General features: G+C 38.3%; 1 non-coding gene and 1 pseudogene across 1 annotated transcript; one reads left to right on the top strand and one right to left on the bottom strand.

The window, feature by feature from the left end:
* Positions 1-2,647: 2,647 nt before the first annotated feature.
* On the bottom strand, positions 2,648-2,720 carry TRNAR-UCU (transfer RNA arginine (anticodon UCU)). The gene has a single exon. It is a non-coding gene; the product is annotated as a tRNA-Arg (tRNA).
* Positions 2,721-4,315: 1,595 nt separating this feature from the next.
* On the top strand, positions 4,316-12,128 carry LOC132519482 (rho GTPase-activating protein 20-like; annotated as a pseudogene).
* Positions 12,129-24,947: the final 12,819 nt, after the last annotated feature.

The following is a 24,947-nucleotide window of genomic DNA, read 5'->3' as shown; positions in this document are numbered from 1 at the left end:
TGCTTTACTTTGTCATTACCTGAATACAAGCTTTGCCTCTTAGAATATGGATAATAATTTAACAATAATTACTTACCTGTTTAAATTTTTTTAATTTATAGCAATTTTTCTTGCTTCTTTTTTGCAGTCTGTAATTATAACAGTAACAAATTCAGACACAGTGAATGATGTTATCAACATGTCACTTTCAAAGCTAGGAATAACTGTAAGTTACCTGCAAGTTATTTTTAAAAAACAACTTTGGGGGCTTCCCTGGTGGCGCAGTGGTTGAGAGTCCGCCTGCTGATGCAGGGGACACGGGTTCGTGCCCCGGTCCTGGAGGATCCCACATGCCGCGGAGCGGCTGGGCCCGTGAGCCATGGCCGCTTAGCCTGCGCGTCTGGAGCCTGTGCTCCGCAATGGGAGAGGCCACAACAGTGAGAGGCCCGCGTACCGCAAAAAAAAAAAAAAAAAAAAAACAACTTTGATTTTTGAGATTCGTGTGTTTGTGTGTGTGTGTGTATGATGTACCTACCATCATAAGACAGCTAATTATTACAGATATGTAAGTCATATTTGGTGCCCCTAAGTTCAGAAGTTGAAGGCAGCAAAGCTATGTTATTAGCCTATACATGAGTGTTGTATTTCCATTTTAAATTCTGTGTGAATTGTAAGTCATAGCATAATGAACTCGGGCTATAATTTTAGAGTGCTATGAAAACATGCACTTTACTGTATACATTATATACCTAGACAATAAGATTCTAAATATTTCCTCCTCTATTGGACCTTGCTTTCTGTATCTTCTTTCCTGATTCCTCCCATCCCATCCCCATTTACCCTAATTGCCATCTGAGGACTCAATCTCAGCATGAGAAATCCTAAATGTATCTTTTGTTGTAAATTTGACATAAAGACCACCTGGCTAGAAGCTACATCCCCTTGTTGCAGGTCCTGAGAATGAGATAGCTAATGCCTCTTGTGAACTGGTAAAGAAGACAAGTTCTGAATAAAACCATGGATCTGGGGGCATTTGTGTACACATCACTTTCATCTTGTTTTGCTTTCAAGTGTCTGTTCTCCTTTATGTTTTGATAGGACTGTTATGGCTTGTTGAAAATTTTTTGGTGAAAGACATGACTATGTTTGGGGATGAGGGTGCATAAGGGAAAAGAGAGGGCAAGGGGCATTCAGATGGACAGAACTGAAGAAAGCACTTGTAAAGCATGGCTCCCTATATAAAATTATATAAAAATATATAAAATTTACATATATAAGTAGATATATACGTGAATATATATATTTATAAATGTGAAAATGTCTTGATATTGTGATATGACATAATAACAATATTTGTATTTAAGTTTTGTCTGACTCAATGGTATAATAAAGCCCCTTAAAAACTCAGGTCAGCCAGAATTTGGTATAAGAAATCAATGATTTCTGTAAAAATTGAATTTAATAATACATTTTAAATAAAACTGAATTTATATGCACTGAGTAAAGCACCCCTCTGCGTTGACTTCTAACCTATTTGATATATATGTCCTGAATAAGAATTAAATCTTAGAAGAGAGTGGTTTTAGGGATAAGGTTGGTGAGATTAATGTTAGAGCTCATTTTATTTCATTTTGTAATTTTCCTTTGATTAAAGTGATCAATCTCACCAGACAAGAAAACATTTCTATTTTAATGAAGAATTGGGGTTATATGCCTATACACGTATTCCTGATTTAAGGGATTCCAACATAGTTTTTCCAATCTTTACCGTAAAAGAAAAGATTTTGGGCTTCCCTGGTGGTGCAGTGGTTGAGAGTCCGCCTGCCGATGCAGGGGACACGAGTTCGTGCCCCGGTCTGGGAAGATCCCACATGCCGTGGAGTGGCTGGGCCTGTGAGCCATGGCCGCTGAGCCTGCGTGTCCGGAGCCTGTGCTCCGCAACGGGAGAGGCCACAACAGTGAGAGGCCCGTGTACCGCAAGAAAAAAAAAAAAAAAAAGATTTTTATTAGCTCTCACTTCTTATTTGCAATACAATTTTGAGCAGATTTAGCCGTGTGTGTGTGTGTGTGTGTGTGTGTGTCTGTGTGTGTCTGTGTGTGTGTCTGTGAGTGAGACTGCTTCCATACCAGGACCTGCCTCCTTTCACAGCAAGGCCATGATTTTTAATCAGGAGTCAAGGGCAAGCATACATAGTACCTATCACCAACAACTCTGTTTCAAACATTTCCTCTCCTCTTTAATTCAGCAGTCTTTATAATTTAGACTTGTTTCAAACGGGATATCCAGTATTCCTAGGCAGTGATTCTGCTGGGAGTTAATTGTTTTCTGCATCTGACTTAATCTCTAGGTTAGAGTCCTTGTCCCTTCTTTTCCTTGAGTGGCGCTTGTCTACATCAAAGCAAGTGGGCTGAATTTACTCTGCCATCTACTCAAGGCCTCTTGGGTATTTGTCTCCTTTTGCTCATGGTTGCTGAGCTAATGATGCCTTTCTTTTTTTTTTAATATTTATTTATTGATTTGCCTGCACTGGGTCTTAGTTACGGCACGGGGGATCTTCGGTGCAGCATGAGGGATCTTTAGTTGCAGCACGCGGGATCTTTTCAGTTGCGGCATGTGGGAATCTTACTTGCAGCATGCAAGCTCTTAGTTGCAGCATGTGGGATCCAGTTCCCTGTCCAGGGATCGAACCTGGGCCCCCTGCATTAGAAGCACAGAGTGCTAACCACTGGACCACCAGGGAAGTCCCTAACGATGCCTTTCAAGTTTTAATTTGCTCAGAAATAGTCATGGCAGAGTATGTGACTCTCTGGACAACATGCTTGCCTGAGCAGGGACATTTGAAGGCAAAAGCCAACAGTCTCCAAGGAGTCTGTTGAAGAATTTTAGCAGCAGAGACAGCAGAGACAGCAGAAAGCAGGACTCCTCCAGCGTGAAGGAGCATTACCATGATTTTTTTATGCCATGGGCCGCCCACAAAGTGAGGGGCTGATTGCATGTGGTTCCATAGATCCCCACCCTTTATCAAAAAGGACAAGAATCTCAGACGGTCCATTGGAGGCTGCGAGAGGGACGGGGTTACTGAAATCAGCACTATTAACTCAAAAAAGTGTAGCCACCCCTATGGACCAAACAGCATTTATACTAGCCCAAATTCTTTTTTCTGGAAGTACAGAAATGCTAAGGAAATGTGTTTTCAAGTACCTACTGGGAAGATTTGCTGTGACACATAGTTCTTTTTGTCTCCAAGGGCTCTGAGAAAGATTACCAGCTGTGGGTCAGTTCTGGCAAGAAAGAGGCCTCATACCTACTCACTGGTTAAGTGTCAGGGAAAACCTAAGATGGGGATGATTGGGTTCAAAATTGTGACCCTGAAGTCTCAAAGTAATGGTTGATCAGTCTTAAGCTTAAATACCCTTAAAAGTGAAAATACCATGCAATATTTATTCATGGATTTATTAAATAATTCCAAGCACTTACTCTATCCCAAGCACTGATAACATCTTTTCATTCAGCAATTTGTGGTCTAGTTGGGGAGAGAAATGTGAATTTTTCTTCTTTGCTTTCTTCACTTGACAAACAGTGTTATCTTGAAGATATTTATTTACTTACTCTTTACTTACTTACTTAGGTATGAGAGCAACACAAAACTGGAATTTCTTTTTCTCATACATTATTTTTCATATTCCAGTCTTGAAGTCCTCTGTTCCATTTCCTAACTACTAAATAGTCTCCATTTTGTGAGAATCTTCTAAAATCCAGCCATGCCTCTGAACCCAAGTACATTTATTTAATACCTGCTCTGTGCCCACAACTTTCCTCAGCATCATAAAGAAAATGAGATCATCACACTCAGACTCTTCAAGTCTTCACAGACTAAACCACCTGTACTTTGCTATTTCTCAAGCTGAGTTTACCAGCATTTGCTCTTGAGGTTTTTGATAAACAGATCACACCTTTCCTAAAATAGTTACTGTAGCAAGTTAGCTAGAAATAATAATACATACTCTTGGATTAGCAAATATGTTCAGTGTAGTCAGTGAAAAAAGAGGGATTAAAACAAGGGAAAGGGGCTTCCCTGGTGGCGCAGTGGTTGAGAGTCCGCCTGCCGATGCAGGGGACACGGCTTCGTGCCCCGGTCCGGGAAGATCCCACATGCCGTGGAGTGGCTGGGCCCGTGAGCCATGGCCGCTGAGCCTGCGTGTCCGGAGTCTGGTGCTCCGCAATGGGAGAGGCCACAACAGTGAGAGGCCCGTGTACCGGGAAAAAAAAAAAACTGGGCCTTTTGGCGGAGCTCCAGCACTCGTGAGGACAACCAGTGCCCAGTTCCACCACCCACAAAGCCAAATCCGCTCTTCGGAGCTTCTCTCGAGGACGTGTGAGATAATGACCACCCGCCCGCCCCAATTCTGCTAGGTCTCATCTTGGTCTTCTGTAGCCCTCCTGAGGAGGGGAGCTCTGAGAGCGCAAGTGTTCTCATCCAACTCCATCCTCAAGCGGAGAAGTCATTAGACAGCCCCTGGCTTTGACGGAGTTTTGTTAGTATTACTTCAAAGAATAAGATCTGATTTAGGTACTGCAGAGTCATGAGGCAAATACAACAGGAAAAGATACTCTTGTCCATTCCACTGGTTTCAGCAAAGACCCACCTGCACCTGCTCAGATCAGTGAAAATGGGCTCTGTGGAATCTGAGAGTCCACCTCATCCTCATATTCTCTCATCTCCTTCCTTGAACTCCACACTCAGTCTCAAGTCTCCTTCAGCTGAGTTTACTCAATCTTATGACTCAAAATATCTCACATAGATTTCATTTGTAATTCAAGTGCTTAAGCATAAAGACTCATCCCCTGGCAAGTATGAGTCATTTAATCCTGACAGACTGCGTCAGATGAAAGTCAGAGTTTGACCTGTGTTACAGCAAATTAGCATACTGAATTGTCAGCGCTCTCCAAGCACTATACCACATGCAGGGAATCTTATGCTATATGTGAAGAAATTTATCACACTTTTGATAGTTACATGCTAGCTACTACCCCAGTCCTTGCACTTTTCACAGCAAATTTAGGGGGTAACTATGATTATCATCTTCCCCACTTCATAAGTGAAAAACAAAAAAGCCTCAGTAAAGTATGTGCTGTGCCCAAAGTCATATAGCAGATGAGTAGCGTAACAGATTCCAGGTTCCTTGGATTACCTGACTCCAATATCTGTTACCTCTCCACTCTGTAAGCAGAGGACATGAAGACACAACAAAAGGAAATGAAAGACGGATGAGAAGGGAATATGATCAGAGAAGGAGGAGAGGGGTTTTGAGCCTGTCTTAAAAGAGGGGAGGAAATACAAGAAGTAGAAATGGGGTATACAGTCACTGAAAGGAGAATAAACAAATGGGAAATTAGTATGGCAAAAAGATTTCTACACTTAGTAAAGAGCATCTATAACAGGGAATAATGAGAAGGGAACAGTGAAGGAGGAGAGGGGGATTCTACAAAGGCCTCAAAGCAGAGAAGTTTGATTTAACAGTGTAAATCTACTAAAAAGGAAAATCTGATTAAACAAGTGTTTAAAATGTTTCAGTGTATGAATGTAAAATGGATTGTTGGGTAGAAAATTTGGAAACACTGGAAAAAAATTTCAAATGGACTTCAGTCCTTCCAGCTCTAGCACTGTACCCTCATACACCCCAGCTCTGTCAAAAAGGTGGCAAGCTTGTGCTCCGGGCTTGCAGATAGGAAATGCCACATAGTTTTCTTTTCTTCCCTATAGCATATGCTTTCCTTTATCAATCAAAAAGGGCCTCTCACAGAAGGCAACTTCAGAAAATCAGCCAGCATAAAATCATGCAGAGCCCTAAAGGAGAAACTAAACTCTGGGGACAAAGTGAACTTGGATGATGAATCCGTTCTTATGGTAGCATCCATCTTAAAGGTAGGGAACGTTCTATCATTATCCACACACAGAGTAACTCTGAAGCTATATGACTGGTCCTTCATCATGACTGCCCAAGAACCGTAATAGGCATAACATAAAAACACTTGACAAAGTCAAAACTGAAGGAAGCTACTTTGGGTGTTAAAAGCCCCACAATGTTAGATATACTTTCCTTTTTCATCACCAACACCCTCCCCATCTTCATTCCTGAACACTCCATGCAAAAGAATAAAAATAATAAATTTCAAAACACACACTTACACATACAGAGTGTTTACCAAAACAAGCTTCCTGCTTTTGATGACTTCCTCGCCACCTTCCTAATGAAGGCAAAGTTCATATTAAAGAAAATTCATATTAAGCTTTTGGAAATAGTTACACAAGTTTACCACAGTAAGTAAACATTTGCCTTACAATGAATCAAAAAATGCTCAGTGAGGACACCTGATCCCTTCATCATCCTTCCTTCCCCTGTCTCTTAATGCCTTTTACTTTAAAATTAGTGTAGGGATGACTCCACCCTTTGTTCCTCCTTTTTCCTCCTTTTACCACCTTTGGCATCCTTTGTTGATATTGGTAGTTTAACCCACCACCCGTGGTTATAGTTACATGGTAACCAGCTCCTACCACATGCCTCTTCTTATAAATCTGACTTTTAAAGTGGGTGCAGCAGTCAAAATCAGTTTGGAATTCTGAAACTTCAATAGATTTATACAAAAATAGATTGAGTTTGAAATGATACAGCTAAATCACAGGTGTCTAGTTACATTTCTACCAGGGGAATAACAGAACAGAAAAATTTAATCAATCCATGTTGGTACTTGTTAGCAGCTCTGAACAAAAATATGTTAATGTAGTAATGACGGTAAACAGTTTATTAAAATTATCTTAGAAACTCAGTAACATTTGGTCTTTCCTTGTCCCCTATTAATGTTTGATTGTAATCTGACTATATGATAAATAGCAACAGTTCAGAAATGACTTAGAGTTGACCCCTACTACACTAGCGCCATGATAACGCACACTAGGTATGCAAATAGCAAGATGAGTATTGCCCTCCGTAGGGTGCACACACGGAACTGACGTGATTTTCTAGCAAAAGTTAGTAGGCTCTTGCCTATTTCCATGTTATAAGCACAGACTAGCAAGAGGGTAGCTACTCACGGCTACAGTTCTTAGACATTCACAACGTTTCCTCTTCCTAAAGTTGACTGATCTTGGTGGGGAATCAAACTTTGCAACCTTGGCTTTGTATAATACCATGTGTCACACTAACCAGAGAGTTGGTCTAAATCAGAAATGAATATATCATCAGTACCACATTGAGTTTGCCATTAAACTATCTATAAACAGAGATCCAACAGCAGATACCCCTGGCATATTCTGCACATGTCATGTTCTGGCTTAACCACACTCAGCCTCACCAATGGACTCTACAGAACGGGGTCCAGAAAAGAGAGGAGACACACACTCCAAATGCATGTAGTTTGGTACACATGAGGCAAAGGCCCTGCTGCACCCTCCCAGACTCCCAGAACCAGCCAAAGCTGGAGTGCTTCCTCTCTCCACGTATATTGGGGCCACTTCTTAGGAAACAGTGAAAAACCTAATGATCGTGAGTGGGTATTGTATACCAATAACACAGTAAAGGTACGAGAGGACAAAGACTTTGTCCATTGTCTCCACTGCTCTGTTCCCAGGACTCAAAAGAGTGCCTGGCACAAACAGCAGCTCAATAAAAGTAACACTTACTGGATTATAATCATGACAGTTGCCTAGAAGCATCTCCTGAGCAAGCTACTATTAAGAGAAGTCGGGCTACATATTAAGACCAGTGGAAGCAAGGTGTGCTTTTGAAACTAGCAAGGCAATGCACTAATTTCCCCTCAGTCTTACACAGAAGATTATGACTTCATAAATTTTAATAGGCCCAATTCTATGATATTAAGACTTGTTCATCAGCCCTCTAAAGTTATGAATTTTCCAGGCCTCCACTTAGGAAGCTTACATTTGCATATCTCTAGCCCTGATACTCAGAAGTTGCAATATATCCAAATTTTCAATTTCCTTTTTTGGGAGGACGTGTTCCATTCAAGGAGTTGTAAGGGGTAACATGTAGTTCCCACTGGGGATTTTGATATATTTCTAACACCTACTGCTTAAAAGTCTGCAGAACTGAACTTTTATATAGTTAAAAAAAGGAAGACTGAAGCTATTATTAGTTTTTTTTCCCAAGGAGCATACATACATACCTCAAGTCAGAAAGCCCAGTTCTCTCTTAATATGTGTGCAAGAGCATGTTGGAGGTGTGTTTTTTGGTTATTTTTTTGTTTCAGAACTTTTTTTGCTGAATTAAGAGCAAACGTTGTGTCTAAAGTACAAGCAAAATGGGTATGTCCATTTCTTTTCAAGAAACTAATAGGGTTTAGGATGAGTCACCAGGCCTTGTCAGTTTGTACTAGCGTGCTAACATGAGTAGGTTCCAGGTGATGGAAGGGGCTTTAGCGTCATTCTCACTACAGCCCAGAGTCTACTTTTATGCTTCTAATTTTACGCTTCTAATTTTAGTTAGAGAAAATCCAAGCAATGCTTCTGGATATGCAAGTCAGAGGATAACCAGAGCCAAGCTCTGTGTGGATCACAGTTTGTGTAGTTGAGAAGGAAGTGGGGACTGGACTGAATTTTCCAACTAAATGTTTTCTCTGTAATTTCTCCAACGTATTTATCATAAAGATAATATATATTTTTTATCTGTGTAAGGATTTTCTTCAAAATATCCACGGAAGTGTATTTTCAGCCAGTCTCTATGATAAATGGCTTGGTGTTATTGATCAAGGGAATGAGGAGGAGAAAATAACTGCAACCCAGAGGTAATGATGCAATACTCTTAGGAAAATATTAGCTTATAATTTACAGCTTTGTCCACTAAAATAATGACCAATGTCAGAGGGTTTCACTTGATCATACCCAGGAAGCCAGTTTAAAAATAGATGCATGCCTTACTGTTGATATTGAATTTGTGTTTTTCTCCTTATCTTATTAATATGGAATCCTTGACCATTTTACACCTTCTGAATACATGAAATTGCTGGAGATGAAATCCATTGGTCTAAAAAGAGATGCTAAAGGATCAATCTGCCAGTGGTATGATCTTAACTTTGTCAAACACATAACTAACCAGAGAAGTTCTTACCTGGTTCAGGAATTAAGTTCAATGAAACATTTTTGTATGCATTCATTCCTGGAACTCTGAGAGTGGACTGTGTACATGGTATACAAAGAAGTACTCCGTTCTCTTTGTCTTTCCACTTCCTAAGCAAAATGACTTGCTTCATTTAGAAGTACATTTTTCCGTCTTTAGTCTTTTAGACCAGCTGCCAAAAGCAATGTATTTCTCTTGTGATACCTTTTTGGAGTGTTACGCAACATTCCTCATCCAATCAGATGACAGTTTCCACTTTATCAGTGTGTACAGCCCCAAGCATTCTTTGCCCGTCTAATTCTGGCAGCTCAGAATTAGAAAACAACTTCACAAAAAAGGTAATGAGATCTCTCATGTTTATGCCTTGTGGGGCAGAGTCCCCACATTGAACCTGAAGTCTGCGGTATTAACTCTGATGGACCAGTTTCTTAAAGTGCGCGTTTTAATTGCATTCCCCTGGAGTGGCAGAGTCCTGCTCTGGTGGGGTATGGGAAGGTGGGTTGTTAAGCTGGAAATTAAGAGCAGCTGAGTCACTTCTCCTTTCTCATCCAGGAGACTAAAGAATAGAGAGATGAGAGTAGGATGATATGATAGAAAAGAACCTTGGGCTTTGGAGTCTGAGAGCCAAGGTTCAACTCTCAGCCTAATCACTAAGGGATGTGTAAACCTGGGCAAGGTTTCCAAGCCACGGTGTCATCACTGCACAGTGATGACAACACCTACTGCTCTGGTCACTGCTGGCACATCCTAGGTGGCTTGGGCAATATGAGCACCCATGGCTCCACACATACTGGCCTCGCTCTGCCAGTTGTGGCTCATTCAGAAAATTACTTGGCCACTATTTTGCCTCCACTGCAGGATGAAGAAACTAGTAAAAGATTTCAGAACATCCTAATAGAGCCACAACACGCCTAATAAGAACACAGCTCTTCCCCAAGCTTACCCAGAGCAAGCATGAGGCAAGGCAACGCAGTCAGAAAAACACATCACATGTTTTCTCTCCAGCTGCTTCCTTCCACGGCAATCTCTGCTTCCCACATTTCAGATATTTCTTAAGTGAATTTCACAAGTTTTTGTGTATTGGATACTTTATAAATTTTAATAAGATGTTATAATAAATTATATCTCAATAAAACTGGAAAAGTTCTCAAATAAAAATAAATAAATAAAATTTAATAAGAGAATATACATCTTTGCCCCAAATATCCTATGTGGGTTACTTGAAAATTATCCTAGTTTTAAAGATGTAACCATCATTACAAAAATGTTAGCTACTTAAATTAGGCCACAAATTATAATTTTAGCCCACTGATTAAAAGAATTTTAAAATCTGTGCCCAAAGTACTCTTGAAAGTATCAGTTATTTCGTAGAGAAAACTAGTGTGTGTGTGTGTGTGTGTGTGTGTGTGTGTGTGTATATATATATATATATATATATATACTTATTTATTTATTTTAATCAAGTCTGAATTTTTCTCAGAATTATTCTGCATTTTTGTTAGAGCCAAGATTCACATATGAAATGTGATTTATAACTATGCCATAAAACAACACCCTGTTTTTTGCCCTTTTGTGTTACAGATTTCTTTTGTACAGCTTCTCACTGAAAACTGCCTCAAGATATTTGGAGAAGATATCACTTCCCTCTTTGAAGACAGCTCAATGAGTTGTAATAACAGTGATATCACTGATAACAGTGAGAAGGCTGCAGGTACTGTGAATACTTAATTGGCTTTGATGACAAAGACAGCAAGGCTACCAGGGGGTCATGGGAGGTCCTTAGACTGTGCTGTCCTGGAGCCCAAAGCACATCCCAAGGGCAATGATTTCCATCTGCTCCAGGTCAGGGGAGGTTTCACACTGTTGTGAAACCAAAGAAAGGATAAGACAGGTCTGACTTCAAGAAGTTGCTAGTACAGCATTAGGAGACATCACGGTATAATACAGCATTTGAGAATTTTTTCAAACAAAACTTTAAATGGGATTCATATATTTCAGATGTGCTCTGGCTGAAACTAGAGTGAGGGGCCCAGAGCACTGCCTGGTTTATTCCCTTCTCTCTCCTTTTTCTGGTCAGTGGTCCCTGAGGCACCACAGGTTCCCAGTGCCTTTGAAACAGGTTGAAAAGAACCAGCATCATTGAGAAAACAAGGACTTGACTTAATGTCAAACAGCCTTTCCAGACTATAACCTCATGTGCCTCTATTTACCAACTGCATTAAGTTCGGCCAGTTATTCTAGCTCAGTTTCAGTTTCTTCATCTCTAAAATGTGAATAAAAATAATGTCTAAATCTAAGGATTGTTGTAAAGATTAAATAAGATAATGGATGTAAAATAAATTTGTAAAAAAGCAATTAATAGGGCTAGTAGAAGTTCCCAAGAGATTAGAGCGAGTACTGTTTGAGCCTATCTAATCAAGCTAACTGGTAGCAGTCCATTTTATAAGGCAGCATTTAGATTCAGAACCTGAGGACATGTATCATGAGTCCCTTCATATTTTTAACATTTCTTGGTTTTATGACATTTACCTCATTGCTTTGAGGAAATCTTTAGGAAAATCCATTTAATCAGGAATTTAGATGAGCCTAATATCTGAGAATATGCTTATACTAAGACAACTTTGTTTTTTATTTCATCGGTGACAACAAAACAACCTCTTGAATCCAAGCCAGTGAGAGTGATAGTGATTTACAAAAAGGCACAACTGCAGGATGATGCCAAGGCCCCATCTAGTACGGGTCCACCCAGCTACCTGTCTACAATTTTCTAAGTCACTGAAGATTAGAATCTCCACAGTCACACCTGACCCTTCCTTTTTCTTTATTTCCTATAATATCTCACTTGAGAATTCTTTTTACCCAACATTTGCATGATTTTGTTGAGTCTGGATTCAATCCTCAGATCTTATCGAGAAATAAATTAATTTCCTGGCAGAAGAATGAACATGAGGCACCTTAAACCAAGAAAACCACTTTAGATCACTGAATGAAAAATAAGACCTTCCAAGGTCCCAGCTCATCCCATTTGACTTTTTCTTTTTCTTGATTCCATATATGCCTGTTTGAGAAAATCTACCCACAATGTATCTCTTCTATCTTCTATTTCTACCATATTATACTATATTTTTTGTATTGTATTGTACATTTTTATATTGATACAATAAAAATGGTTCGACAACCATTTTATTTGCTTATGATTCATATTAACACTTTGGGGGAGGCTCATCTGGCAGTTTGGGTGTCCACTAAGATCACTTATGCACCGGCAGTCAGTTGGCAGCTCACCTGGAGCTAACTTACGTGTCTGCTGGTTGCTGTTGGCTCTGGGTTGATCCCCATGTCTTCAACAAGCTGGCCAGTCTTCTTCATATGGTGGAAGAAGGGCTCCCAATAGCACGAGAGGATTTTCAAGAGGCAACGTAGGAGAGTACTCCACAAAAGACTACAAAGACAATGAGTTATTCATTATTTACTGAGGGCTATTACTGTAATCTACCACACATGAAAATCATGACTCAGGACAGCATTACTACCACACACATCATTTTATTCATCAGCTTTTAACCGTCCATTCTTTAGACCAGCACTTCCCAAGGGGTATCAGGAAGTGTGGTAGAAAATATCTTTGAAATAATAATTGATTTTTTCCTCAGATATTTCTTGCCTTTACCCTTCTCCCTGTCTTAAGCTGTCTCAGGAGACAGATCATTTCCTCAGGGAACAGAAGTTACAGAAGAATTTGAGGAAAAGAGAGCTCTTTGTTGCTTATCAGTTTTGAAAATTTAGTTTCCTAGGAAACAAAAACAATTCATGGCACAGTAAAAATTTAGGTGGAAACCTCATGCGAAAAGCCCAAAACCATCAGGTGTACGGAACACGTGCCGCATTTCCTGAGTAGAAACCAAGAGGAATCAGGAAGCCCTCACAGAACTAAATGACATATCTAAGAAAGATGGGGCATTGTACATTCATACGAAATTTCTAGTACCTCAACACAGAACAGATCAGGGAAGTTATTCCCATCAATCTGCGAATGGTATGGAAGGAACAAAGAGAGCCACTGGATTTGAATGACATGTCTCAGCAACAGTTGTACAGACCAATTCCCTGGGAGCAGATAGCAATTAGGACATCTCAGCAGATGCCCAGCATACACAGATGACACAGAGGATCAGTTAAGTGTCATCCCCCCACTCCATAACCACCTAACTCCTTGGCACTAGAAGACTCCAAAACATGGCCACACTCATGGAGAAAATGGAGAGATCCTGAATTTCTGCCAATCTGGGAACAAAGGATTAAACTAGAAACCAAATGAATTATTTAAAAATATAAAACAGTACATATCTTACATATATCCATTTGTAGACGGAAATTGGTACCAATACATATAGAATACTTGACCCATGCATTTTTTTTTTCTAGAAAGGCTTCCATGGTCAAATAGGTTTGGGAAATGCTGTATTTTCATTTTGGAAATCAAAATGCCCATTAACATGTTAATGTCTTAGAGAAGACCCACAGTAAAGAAAACCAGTATTTTCCACATTTATTTCACCTGGGAGATCCTTTTGAAGGAACCCTGTTAATGAATGATCCTAGGAACATATATTAATAAACACTGCTCTAAATTTATCTTCTTAGGTCATAGAAGATCCTCCACAATGCAACCTGCTCCAGTAATCAGTTTTCTCTTCACTACTTCCCAGTGCAGATCCTTTTCTTTAGATAGGTCAGACACTTCACTGTTTCCTGAACAAGATACACTCATGTTTCTAAGTAATTATCAACTCCCCTTGGTCTCTATATATCCAAAAACTAGATAGCCACTTGGGTTCTACTTGGGTTCTCCCAGAAATTTCACAAAGCCATCCTTGACCATTCCAGCTCAAATTAATTGTTCTTTTATAATGCACGAGCATTCGACCCCATTAGACATTGGTTCATATGCTGCTTTGCACCATGAGGAATTAAGCTGGTATGTTTATACATTGCTCAACAAATCCAAATTCCTGTGGTAAATGATTATATCTTGTGTTAGTTTTATATCACTTTTAATGCCTGGCTAAATGTCTACTAAAATATATGAATGAATTTGTGAACTTTTCTAAGAGTATAGAAATTTTACATAGATTGGTAACGACTGCAAATTTTAAAACTGAGAAGGTAGAATACAAATGGAATTTCAGTGGGTGGCAATGACATCAGCTTGACTAAAGTTTTTTAGATATGACTTCACAGCCTTTACTATTCACAAGTTTTGGGATATACTATTTTTATTTATCTTGCAAAAAATGGGATATTGGTATGATATATTTGGGGATAATTGCATGCTTTTGTGAATTTTCTTTTAAATAGCAACAATTTCATAATAAAAAGGGGTAAAAAAACCGTTGGGCAGTGCATCTGTGAGTTTTTGAGCCAAGAAAGATGTACAAAAGTCCCTCAAATTTGAAAAAGAGAAATAATAGGAGGTAAAGAAAAGCTGAAAACAACGAATTTGTCAATTGTAACTCACAGAGGAAATTCTTGCCATGTGGAAATGGTCAATAATGTTAGTTTTTCCCTCAGGATACTCAAGCATAATGTATCATTGAGAAAGTCAATTTATTAATTTTTAGAAAATATCCTAGGAACTGATAAACTATAAAAGGATCCAATTGTCTAATGCAGAATGAACAAAAGGCAATTGGACTCTCTGATTTTGGTCTTTACCATTGCTGGTAAGATTTGTGTAATCATCAATCAACCTGCACTTAGCATGTAATTAAGGTTAAACATTTTCAAAAGTAAAGCAAAACGGGACTTCCCTGGTGGTCCAGCGGGTAAGGCTCCGTCCCAGTGCAGTGGGCCCAGGTTCAATCCCTGATGGGGGAACTAGATCCCGCATGCATGCCACAACTAAAAGTCCACATGCCTCAACTAAGAAGTCCACATGCTGCAACTAAGAAGTCCGCATGCTGCAACAAAGAGCCGCCTGTGTGCCACAACTAAGACCCGGTGCAGCCAAAATAAATAAATAAACAATAAATTAATTAATTTTTTAAAAAAAGTAAAGCAAAGATGCTGAGGATGAAAATCTTATTTTATTCCAGAAAGAAAGCTATTCATAGGCTACCTTTATGAGAAAACTAAATCTCTTCATGGTGATTAATTACTATGATATATTGAATGGAATATATGTATACACACACACACACACACACACACACACACACACACACACACATATATATATATATTCAATTCTTTATTCCACAAAAGCAACATGTAAGAATTTGGGGGGATGGAGTATATATTTGTATAAAAAAACATCCTTTTTCAAAAAGCATTGGGCGATACCTTTCATATTTCTCTATAATTCTTTCCATGCTAGTCAAATGAGCTAGTAAGTACTCTAAAGATCTGTAGTGAACGCTGACTCTATTTTCCATTTTTATGCTTTACATGTCCACAGCATAACTGGTGCTAGGAAGAAATTGATTTCTTTTTGGCCTTGGGTCTAAATGCCAGTATCCATTTGGTCGGCTACGTCTTTCCAGGGAATGAAATCATTCCTTTGTCATGCGAAAGAAACTACTAGAAAACAAAATTGTCGAAGGAGAGTTATAGTTCCCTAAAATGGAAAACGAGAAACTACTTTGTGAGAGTGGGAGTTTTTCCAAAATGTAGAGGTATAAAACTAGTTGGAAATGTAAAATAAAACAAAACAATACTGACTTCAGGATAATGGATACTTCTGTAGATGGAAGGAAGGGAATGGGATAGAGGAAAACTGAAAAAGAAACTTCAAGTATATGTATATTATTTTATTAAAGATTTTTAAATGCTAACATTCTGCCATAATGCTTCAATTTTTTTAAGAAATAAAATGTTAACAGGTAATTTTATTACATAAATACCCACAACATACTCATGCATACACACACATACATACACGTTTTTATATATAAACATATAAAACATTATTCAATGAATAAATAAGACTACAGAAATTTTTATCATTCAGCACCTTATTCTTTTCCTTAACATATGTTTTTGTGATTTCTGTAAACTGATACATGTAGGCCCAATTCACTCAGTCTAGTTGCTGTATAGTAGTATTCCATTATATGAATAATTCATTAATCAAGTATATATATATATATGTTTATCTTGATCAAACTTTCTAGAGGCTTGCCTAGTTACTAGCTTTCAAAAGATCCAATTTTTAAAAGTATCTCATTAGTGTTTTTCCTAGGTTATTAATTTGTATGTTGTTTTTATAATTTCATTGCTTCAACTTTCTTACTGTTCTTTTGATTTCTTCATCTAGCTTCTTGGATTACATGCTAGCTCATTTATTTGTAATAAATATATTTAAGACTATTCATAACTTGTAGGTACTGCTTTAGCTACATCTCATAAATTTTCTTAATTTTTATTAGTATTTTAGTTTTTCAATCATCATTCAGTTAATACATTTTATAATTTTCTTTGTGAATTATTCTTTAATCCATTCATTGTTGAGGCTTTTTATTCTTCCAGGTTTTCCAACCTGTAGGATTTTCATTACTATTTGTAATACTTAATTTCTAATTTAGTTGCAGAGTGACCAGATAATATGTGAATAATTGTGATTCTTTATGACTGAAAGTATATAGTAAATTTTAAACATTTAAAATGTTGAATGCATGTTTTAGAAGAATGCATATTCTCTGTTGGGTTCTCTTTTGGGTACAGAGATATATATATTTAAAATCATGCTATATGTGTTACTCAAATCCTCTCTGTATATTCTCCAATAAGTAGTTTCTAAGAGAGGTGCTAAATTCTGCCATTATTATAATAAGTTTGTCAATTTTATTTTGCAGTTCTAAGTTTTTGTAGTTTTTTGTGTTTTGGGTGTTTTACAGTTTAAGTCTGTATTTAGTATACACAAATCTGTAATTTTTATACTCTTTTCAAATATTCTTTATACATGTTAATGCTTTTGCAAATTCTAGTTTGAGTGATATTGTTATACCAGCTCTTTTTTGCTCCATATATGCCTGGCACATCTCTTTTTCTTTTTTTCTTTTTAAATTTTGTTTTAGGGTGGGTGTGCATGGGTGTGGCAGTGAATGTGTGTGTTTGTGTCAGTGTCTACTATAAAGAGCATATAACTGATTTTTTTATATCCAAGCTAATAATTTGATTTTTAATTTAATCAGAATCATGTAATCCATTTACATTTATTGTCACTATAATGTATTTGGAGTTACACTGACCATTTTATTTCATGGTTTGGTTTCATCAGCGATTTCTCATGGCTTCATTTCTCCTCCTTTCCTAACTTTTCTTGGATTGGTAAACTGTACATTAGGCTTTTCCCTATTGATTTTTACGTATACATATTAAACTTTCTCAGCCATTACTTCTTTGAATATGCTGCTAAAACATTCCTCTTTATCTTTTGCTAGAATCCCATTAAAATTCCATTAAACAAGGATTCTTGAGGAACACTGTATCTCAACAACTTTTTCAATTTTTTTCTTTATGCTGCATCCTGGGCACAATTCTTAGTTCTCTCTTCCAGTTTATTAAGTCTTTAACTTTATTCATTCCAGAGTTTATACTTTCAGTTTTATGACTTTTTTAATGCTGATATATTTTCTAGGGTTACTAATTGGATCTTTTTCCTGTTCATATGATTTTATATATTTTTTTAAAATTTTATTTATTTATTTATTTATTTTTGGCTGCATTGGGTCTTTGTTGCTGTGTGCAGGCTTTCCCTGGTCGCGGCGAGCAGGGGCTGTTCTTCGTCGTGGTGCGTGGGCTTCTCATTGCAGTGGCTTCTCTTGTTGTAGAGCACAGGCTCTAGGTGCGCAGGCTTCAGTAGTTGTGGCACATGGACTCAGTAGTTGTGGCTCACGGGCTCTAGAGCACAGGCTCAGTAGTTGTGGGGCATGGGCTTAATTGCTCTGTGGCATGTGGGATCTTCCTGGACCAGGGCTCGAACCCGTGTCCCCTGCATTGGCAGGCGGATTCTTAACCACTGTGCCACCAGGGAAGCCCTGATTTTATATTTTTTTAATAGAGATTATTCCTTCCTTTTCCTCTTGGATACTGGTACCAAGAAATAGGATGCTTCTGGGGGTGGGATGAATTGGGAGATTGGGATTAACATACATACACTACTGATACTATGTATAAAAGAGAAAACTAATGAGAATCCACTGTATAGCACAGAGAACTCTACTCAGTGCTCTGTGGTGACCTAAATGGGAAGGAAATCCAAAAAAGCGGGGATATATGTGTACGTATAGCTGATTTACTTTGCTGTATAGTAGAAACTAACAACATCGTAAAGCAACTATACTCCAATAAAAATTTAAAAATAAAAAAAGAAGTAGGATGCTTCTGTAACTAATACCTAAAAATGTGGAAGGAGCTTTGCAACTGGGTAGTGAGTAGAGACTGGAGGAGTTTTTGAGATGCATGCTAGGAAAAGCCTGGATTGCTGTGAAGGCAATATTGGTAGAACTACAGACATTAGAGGTGATTCTAGTAAGGGTTCAAAAAGTAAAGAAGAGACCTTGAGAGACAGTCTGTATCTTCTTAGAGAATACATAAATAACCATGAACAGAATGTTAGTAGAAATATGGATATTAAAGGTCATTCTGGTGAGGTCTCAGATGGAAATGAAGAACATGTTATAGAAAACTGTAAGAAAAAATAACCATGTTATAAAGGGCAAAGAACTTGGCTGATCTGGTGTTCTGGTGTTTTGTGGAAGACAGAACTTGCAAGCAGTAAGATTGAGTATTTAGTTCAGTGGCAGTGATTTCCACTACTAGGTCTTCTGGCTCACTGATCCATGCCTCTGTATCATTTAGTCTACTGTTGATTCCTTCTAGTATATTTTTCATTTCAGCTATTGTATTCTTCACCTCTGTTTGGTTGTTCTTTATATTTTCTCTTTGTTAAAAACATCTAACTTCTCGCTCTGTGCATCCATTCATACTGTGGAAAACAGTATGGCGGTTTCTCAAAAAACTAAAAATAGAACTACCGTATGACCCAGCAATTTCACTCCTGGGTATATATCTGAAAAAAAACAAAAACACTAACTTGAAAAGTACATGCACCTCAATGTTCATAGCAGCATTAATTACAATTGCCAAGACATGGAAGCAACCTATGTGTCCATCGACAGATGAATGGAATGTACATACATACAATGGAAAACTACTCAGCCATAAAAAAGAATGAAATTTTGCCATTTGCAGCAACATGGATGGACCTGGGGGGCATTGTACTAAGTGAAGTAAGTCAGACAAAGAAATACTGCATGATATCACTTACACGTGGAATCTAAAATATACAACAGACTAGTGAATAAAACAAAAAAGCAGCAGACTCACAGATATCGAGAACAAACTAGTGGTTACAAGTGGGGAGGGGGGGGAGGGGCGTGATAGGGATAGGGAATTAATAGGTACAAGCTATTAGGTATAAAATAAGCTACAAGAATATATTGTACAACATGGGAAATATAGCAAATATTTTATAATAACTATAAATGGAATATAACCTTTACAAATTGTGAATCACTATTATTATACACCTGTAACTTATATAATATTATATAGCAACTATACTTCAATTAAAAAATGAAATTTAAAAAAAAATGGGTCTTTAGCTGAGGAGATTGCTGAGCAAAACTGTTAAAGGAGCAGCGTGGTTTCTCCTGACTGCTTATAGTAAAATGAAAGAAGAGGGAGATGAACTGAAGAAGGAATTGTTAAGCAAAAAGAAACCAGAACTTGAAGACTTAGAATATTCTCAGTCTACCCGTTTTACAAAATATGAGAAGGCTTGTTCTGAAGAAAACACTGAGGGTATGGCTAAACAACCATTTGAAAGGAAGATTAGCAGGGATTAGAATCACAAATTTATTCGGCTACCTCAGCAAAAACCAGGAATAGAGATGGGATTTTACTAGCAGAAACACTGCCAGTTAAGGAGACTGAGACAGGATGAAATGAAAGAAGGCTGTCAAACTTCTTAGATTCTACAAGGTGGGGCCATAGAGCTATTTGGTTGCAAATGTATACTATTCTTTAAGAAAAGGGAAGACTGACTCCAAAGGCCATTCAGAGATCATCAGGGCTGCCTCTACAGCTTCAAAGAGTGGCAGCATCACCTTGGTTTCAACAGGCCATACAGCCTCCAACTGAAGCCTTGGAGATGAGACCCCTACCTGGCAGAGCCAAAGGACTGCCACCCCAGTGGGTCCAGAAGCTGGGACAAGGAGCCAAAGAGGATTATTCCCAAGCCTTAAAACCTAATGGAATTTGCCTTGCTAGGTTTTGGATTTGCTTGGGACCTGTCACCCCATCCTTCTTTCTTATTTCTTTTTTTTGGAGTGGGAATGTCTATGCCTTCCCACCACTGTATTTCAAAAGCACATAAATTGTCTGGTATCACAGTTTCACAGCTGGAGAGGAATTTTTGTTTCAGGATGAACTGTACCTTGAGTCTCATCCATATCTGATTTAGATGATATTTAGATTAGACTTTGTACTTAAGACTTAGAGTTGATGCTAGAATGAGATAATAAGGCTTTGGGGGCTGTTGGGACAAAATGAATGTATTTTGCACATGATAAAGACATGAATTTGGAGCAGCTAGAGGCATATTGCTTTGAACTGAACTGTGTCCCCTCCCCAATTTTGTATGTTGAAACACTAATCCCCCATGTGACTGTATTGGAGATAGAGCCTTTAAGAAGATGATTAAGGTTAAATGAAGTCAGAAGGGTGGTAATCTGATATATTGGAACTGGTGTCCCTATAAAGGAGGAAGAGACATCAGATTCTCTCTCTCTCTCTCTGACATGTGAGGACAAAGTGAGAAGGTAGCCCTCTGCAAGCTAGGGAGAGAGCCCTCACCTGCCAGGACCTTGATCTTGGACTTCCCAGCCTCCAGAACTGTGAGAAAATAAATTTCTGTTGTTTAAGCCATCCAGTCTATGGTATTACATTATGGCAGCCTGAGCAGACTAAGACAGGATTTTAAACAGACTTAAAAGTCATTTTGAGACTGCTTTTTTCATTTTTATCTGGAATGAATTCATCTTCTACTGGTTATTTTTTTACTGTCTTCATATCTCTCATATATTTGATTTTAGTTTGATGGCTCACCTTGAATAAAATTTTTTAAAGCTCTTTCTCTGCCCTTGCCATTCTCATTTAATGTTCTTCAGCTGCCCACTATCTAGCCTCCTGAAGCTACAAGCCTAAAGAAAGATTTTTTTATATCAGTAGCACAGAGCTTCATCAGCATGAATATTGGGAATATCAGAGTCAGTCCCATTGCTTCAAGGCTAAGTCTACTTCCTGTCTTATAAATGGTTCCCTAGGCAGTTTTTCGGTGTTTTTTGCCTACTTTATTTATAACAACTTAGGATTTTCTGGTCTCTAGTTAGTAGATCAGAGCTATATACTAGGTAGTCACAGCTCCTGGACTGCACACTTGCATCATTATATGATTGTATTAATCATGTCTTATTTTTTGTATTCTGACACTTTGACATCTGAGATTTTGCTAGCTTGAAAGAACTGCCCTTCCCAGTGTTAGCCAATTCTTAGAGATAATAAACAACTCTCCCTTGTGTGTACCTTTCAAATGTAAACCAAACAATCCAGAACCCATATCCCCAACCACCTCCTTTTTTGGTCTCTTACACTCCAGGCCAATATCCCCTTGTCCCAATCACTCCAATGGTTATGTACTAGACAATGAAGGCCTGTGCCCCCAGAGACTGCTGAAATTATTCAAACTAGCCAATCCTAAACCTGCTTACGCTGCCTCACCTTCCCATGGAAACCACAGTAAAGGCTCTTCCCCATGACTGCCCCCACGCCTTCGGCCTCCTGACCAACTGTGGTGCTTCCCCGTGTGGCCCCCCCGCAGGGTGTACTGTGCCTCCTGTTTCTAGGGATCTGTGAGAGTTCTCGCTTCATAAAACACTCATTTCCAAGTTTGCGAGTCTTACCATACTTGACTAAAATAAATCCCAAGTACCATCAAAACTATGATGTACTACTTGAATGACAGAAAAATTAAGTAACTAGTGGTAGTGGAAAACATGTGTCTCTGTACTTGGTTAACTCTAGTCCACTGAACACCATAATTGTAAAGTTTTGGAGGTTTGGTAATGTGTGCTTTTATAACATTGTGAACCCAGTAGTTCAAATCAATATTGGATTATTACTTTAAAAATGTAATTGCATTAATAATACATAGATTAAATATGAGGCCTAGAGGAGAAAATAGCACAAAGTACTTTTCTAATTGAAAAAAAAATTTGCTCTCCCATTACCTCCTGAATCAAATAAAGCTTCCTTATTTTACACTTAATTTTAAACACTCAAAATGTGTTGGGGAAAGTTCTAATGCTGAATGTTCAAAGATGATCCAGAACTTCAGGTGCCCTGCCTACAATAATGCTTCTCAATGTATCCAAATTTATTTCAACTACTCATTACACAGGCTCTTCATTCCACACTGGTCAGTCTCCCAGTATCAATTTCAGTCATTCCTGCTCCAGCACTTGTGCTCACGCCATCACCACTCCTAGATGGCTCCCTTCTTGTTCTCTTCCCTAGTCCAAATTCAACATATCCAGTGTTGGCTTCTCAGTGAAGGCTGTCTTGATTTGTTCAGTCACACTGTCATTTACTCTTCCGATTTTCTATAGCCCTATAATCGTTTTCACATAATTTTTGTGAAATGTAGTCTTTAAGGCAAGCACTTTTTTTTTAATTTAAAAATTTCTGAAATTGAAATACTTCTCTATGTATATATGTGTTTTTGGTTTTTTTTCCCCAGTGATTCTCTATCCCCAACCAAATATGTTTAAATGAATAACACATATAATCCATGGGTTCTAGAAATTGAGAAAACAGGAAATACTGACTTCTTAGTGGTTCTCAGGTGGTCCTCCACAGCACCTCCTGGAGCCACCAGAAGCAGGGCTGAAGCAGTGGGAAATTGAGGCAAACCAATGGAGCCCTGCTCTGGTCTTTCCTACAACCTTGAACGAGCACCTCAACTTATTTTTTTTTTTTTGGTAATATTTGCTTTATTATTTTACTTATGCATCTGAACACAAAGTTTTGTGAACCTGAAAATATTTATGGAAATGCTTAGTATTTTTAGCTTTGTCTCTCTCATGAGAGTCCAGGCTTCTGCACCCAAAGGGCCTGGCACAGTTATGGCTAGATAATTGGGTCAGCTTGTTCCTTACTGGTTCGTGTGCAACACGCAGACTGCATCCACAGTGATCATTTCTCTTCATCTTTTCAAACAACTCTATGCCAGTCTCCTAAATGTTAGTTCCTTTCTGTGTTCTATCATTTTCTTAAAAAATGGTGCCTTGGGCCTCCCAGAATGAACATGAATTATAGCTCTATTATGTCTTTATAGATAGAAAGCTTATCTTTCTTGCCAAAGCACACAAATGGATTTTAAAGAGATCAGTTAATGGCTATAATTTAAGATCAGGGGGTATTATCCTTGAGATAAGATTAGAATTTGGCAGGAAAAAAACACAACTTTTATTTAGAAACTTGGCATCTTGAACATAGAATTTTAGTGCGGCAGAATTTCAAGTTAGACACTTGCTTGGGATGCAAGAAGTAAAAGTTGGAAAACTAGGAGTAGATGAAATTTTAAAAGACTAGGTAGTGAGTGAATTTACACCTTCAACTGTTGTCTACTTTTCCCCCTTTATTTTGTTGTACTGAAATTTGTTTATTTATTTGTTTATTTCAGGCAAAGAGAGAGAGAAAGCGTACACAGGCATTTTATTGTAAGAAACTAGCTTACACATTCATGACGGCTGGAAAGTCTGAAATCTGTAGGGCAAGCTGACAGCCTAGAAATTCATGTAAGAGTTAATGTCACAGTCTTGAGTCCGAATTCTGAAAAATGGTCAGGCAAGTGGGAAACTCAGGCAGGGTTTCTACATTGGAGTCTTGAGTCTGAATTCCTTCTTCTTTGGAAACTAGACTAATTGACCAAACTACTGTTCACCATAGCCTAGTCAAGTTGACATACAAATTTAACCATCACAGTGTCTTGTTACCTGTTGGGCTCTGTTTTCTGAAATCTTTTCCTCAGTCTGCTCTACTCTGTTCCACCTGACTCTACAAAGTAAAATGCAACTTAATTTTAGCCTTTTAAGGGTCTCCAATTTGCTACAGACCTGAAATCCCTGAACTAATCTGGATTTCAGAGAGCTTCTGGATGATACAGCTACACAGACCAAATCCCCAGGAGCACTGTGTGTCAGAGGCTTTCCTGGCTGGTAGGTTTGGTGGAAGAGAAAATGGAGAGAGAAATGGATTATGTGAGGCAGGTTGACCCCCAAATTTTAATACAGACTTGTCACTGAATCAGTATTATTATGGATGGTATATCATTTATGTCATTATTGCTATAAGTAAATTTTCATGAAGACTTTGAAGCAGTCCATTGGCGAGGTAAATACGTCAAGAATGTGGGTAAGGGTGGATCTGAACTGCTCTTTCATCCTTTGTTTGGAATCTCAGTGGTCATCTCCATGGATTTGTTTAGAGCAGAACTGAGCTCCCAAAATGACATAATTCAAGCTCCCAAAATGACATCTGTCCAAATGAACACAAGTGGCTGCATAAAATGAGCACTAAAAAATGAGGTTAACCATTGTAGTAACGCTTTATGAGCTCTTGCATGCTGCTTAAGTTTTTCTTCCAGTGCCATGGTAACAATAAAACTTACTTGTAGAGTTCATGTCTGTTTAAAAAGCAGCACGTATGCATTT

Source organism: Lagenorhynchus albirostris, chromosome 4 (genome assembly GCF_949774975.1).
Source record: "Lagenorhynchus albirostris chromosome 4, mLagAlb1.1, whole genome shotgun sequence".
Taxonomy (NCBI): Eukaryota; Metazoa; Chordata; class Mammalia; order Artiodactyla; family Delphinidae; genus Lagenorhynchus; species Lagenorhynchus albirostris.
Note: the sequence above shows the minus strand (reverse complement) of the source record. Positions and strands in the feature narration are given on the sequence as shown.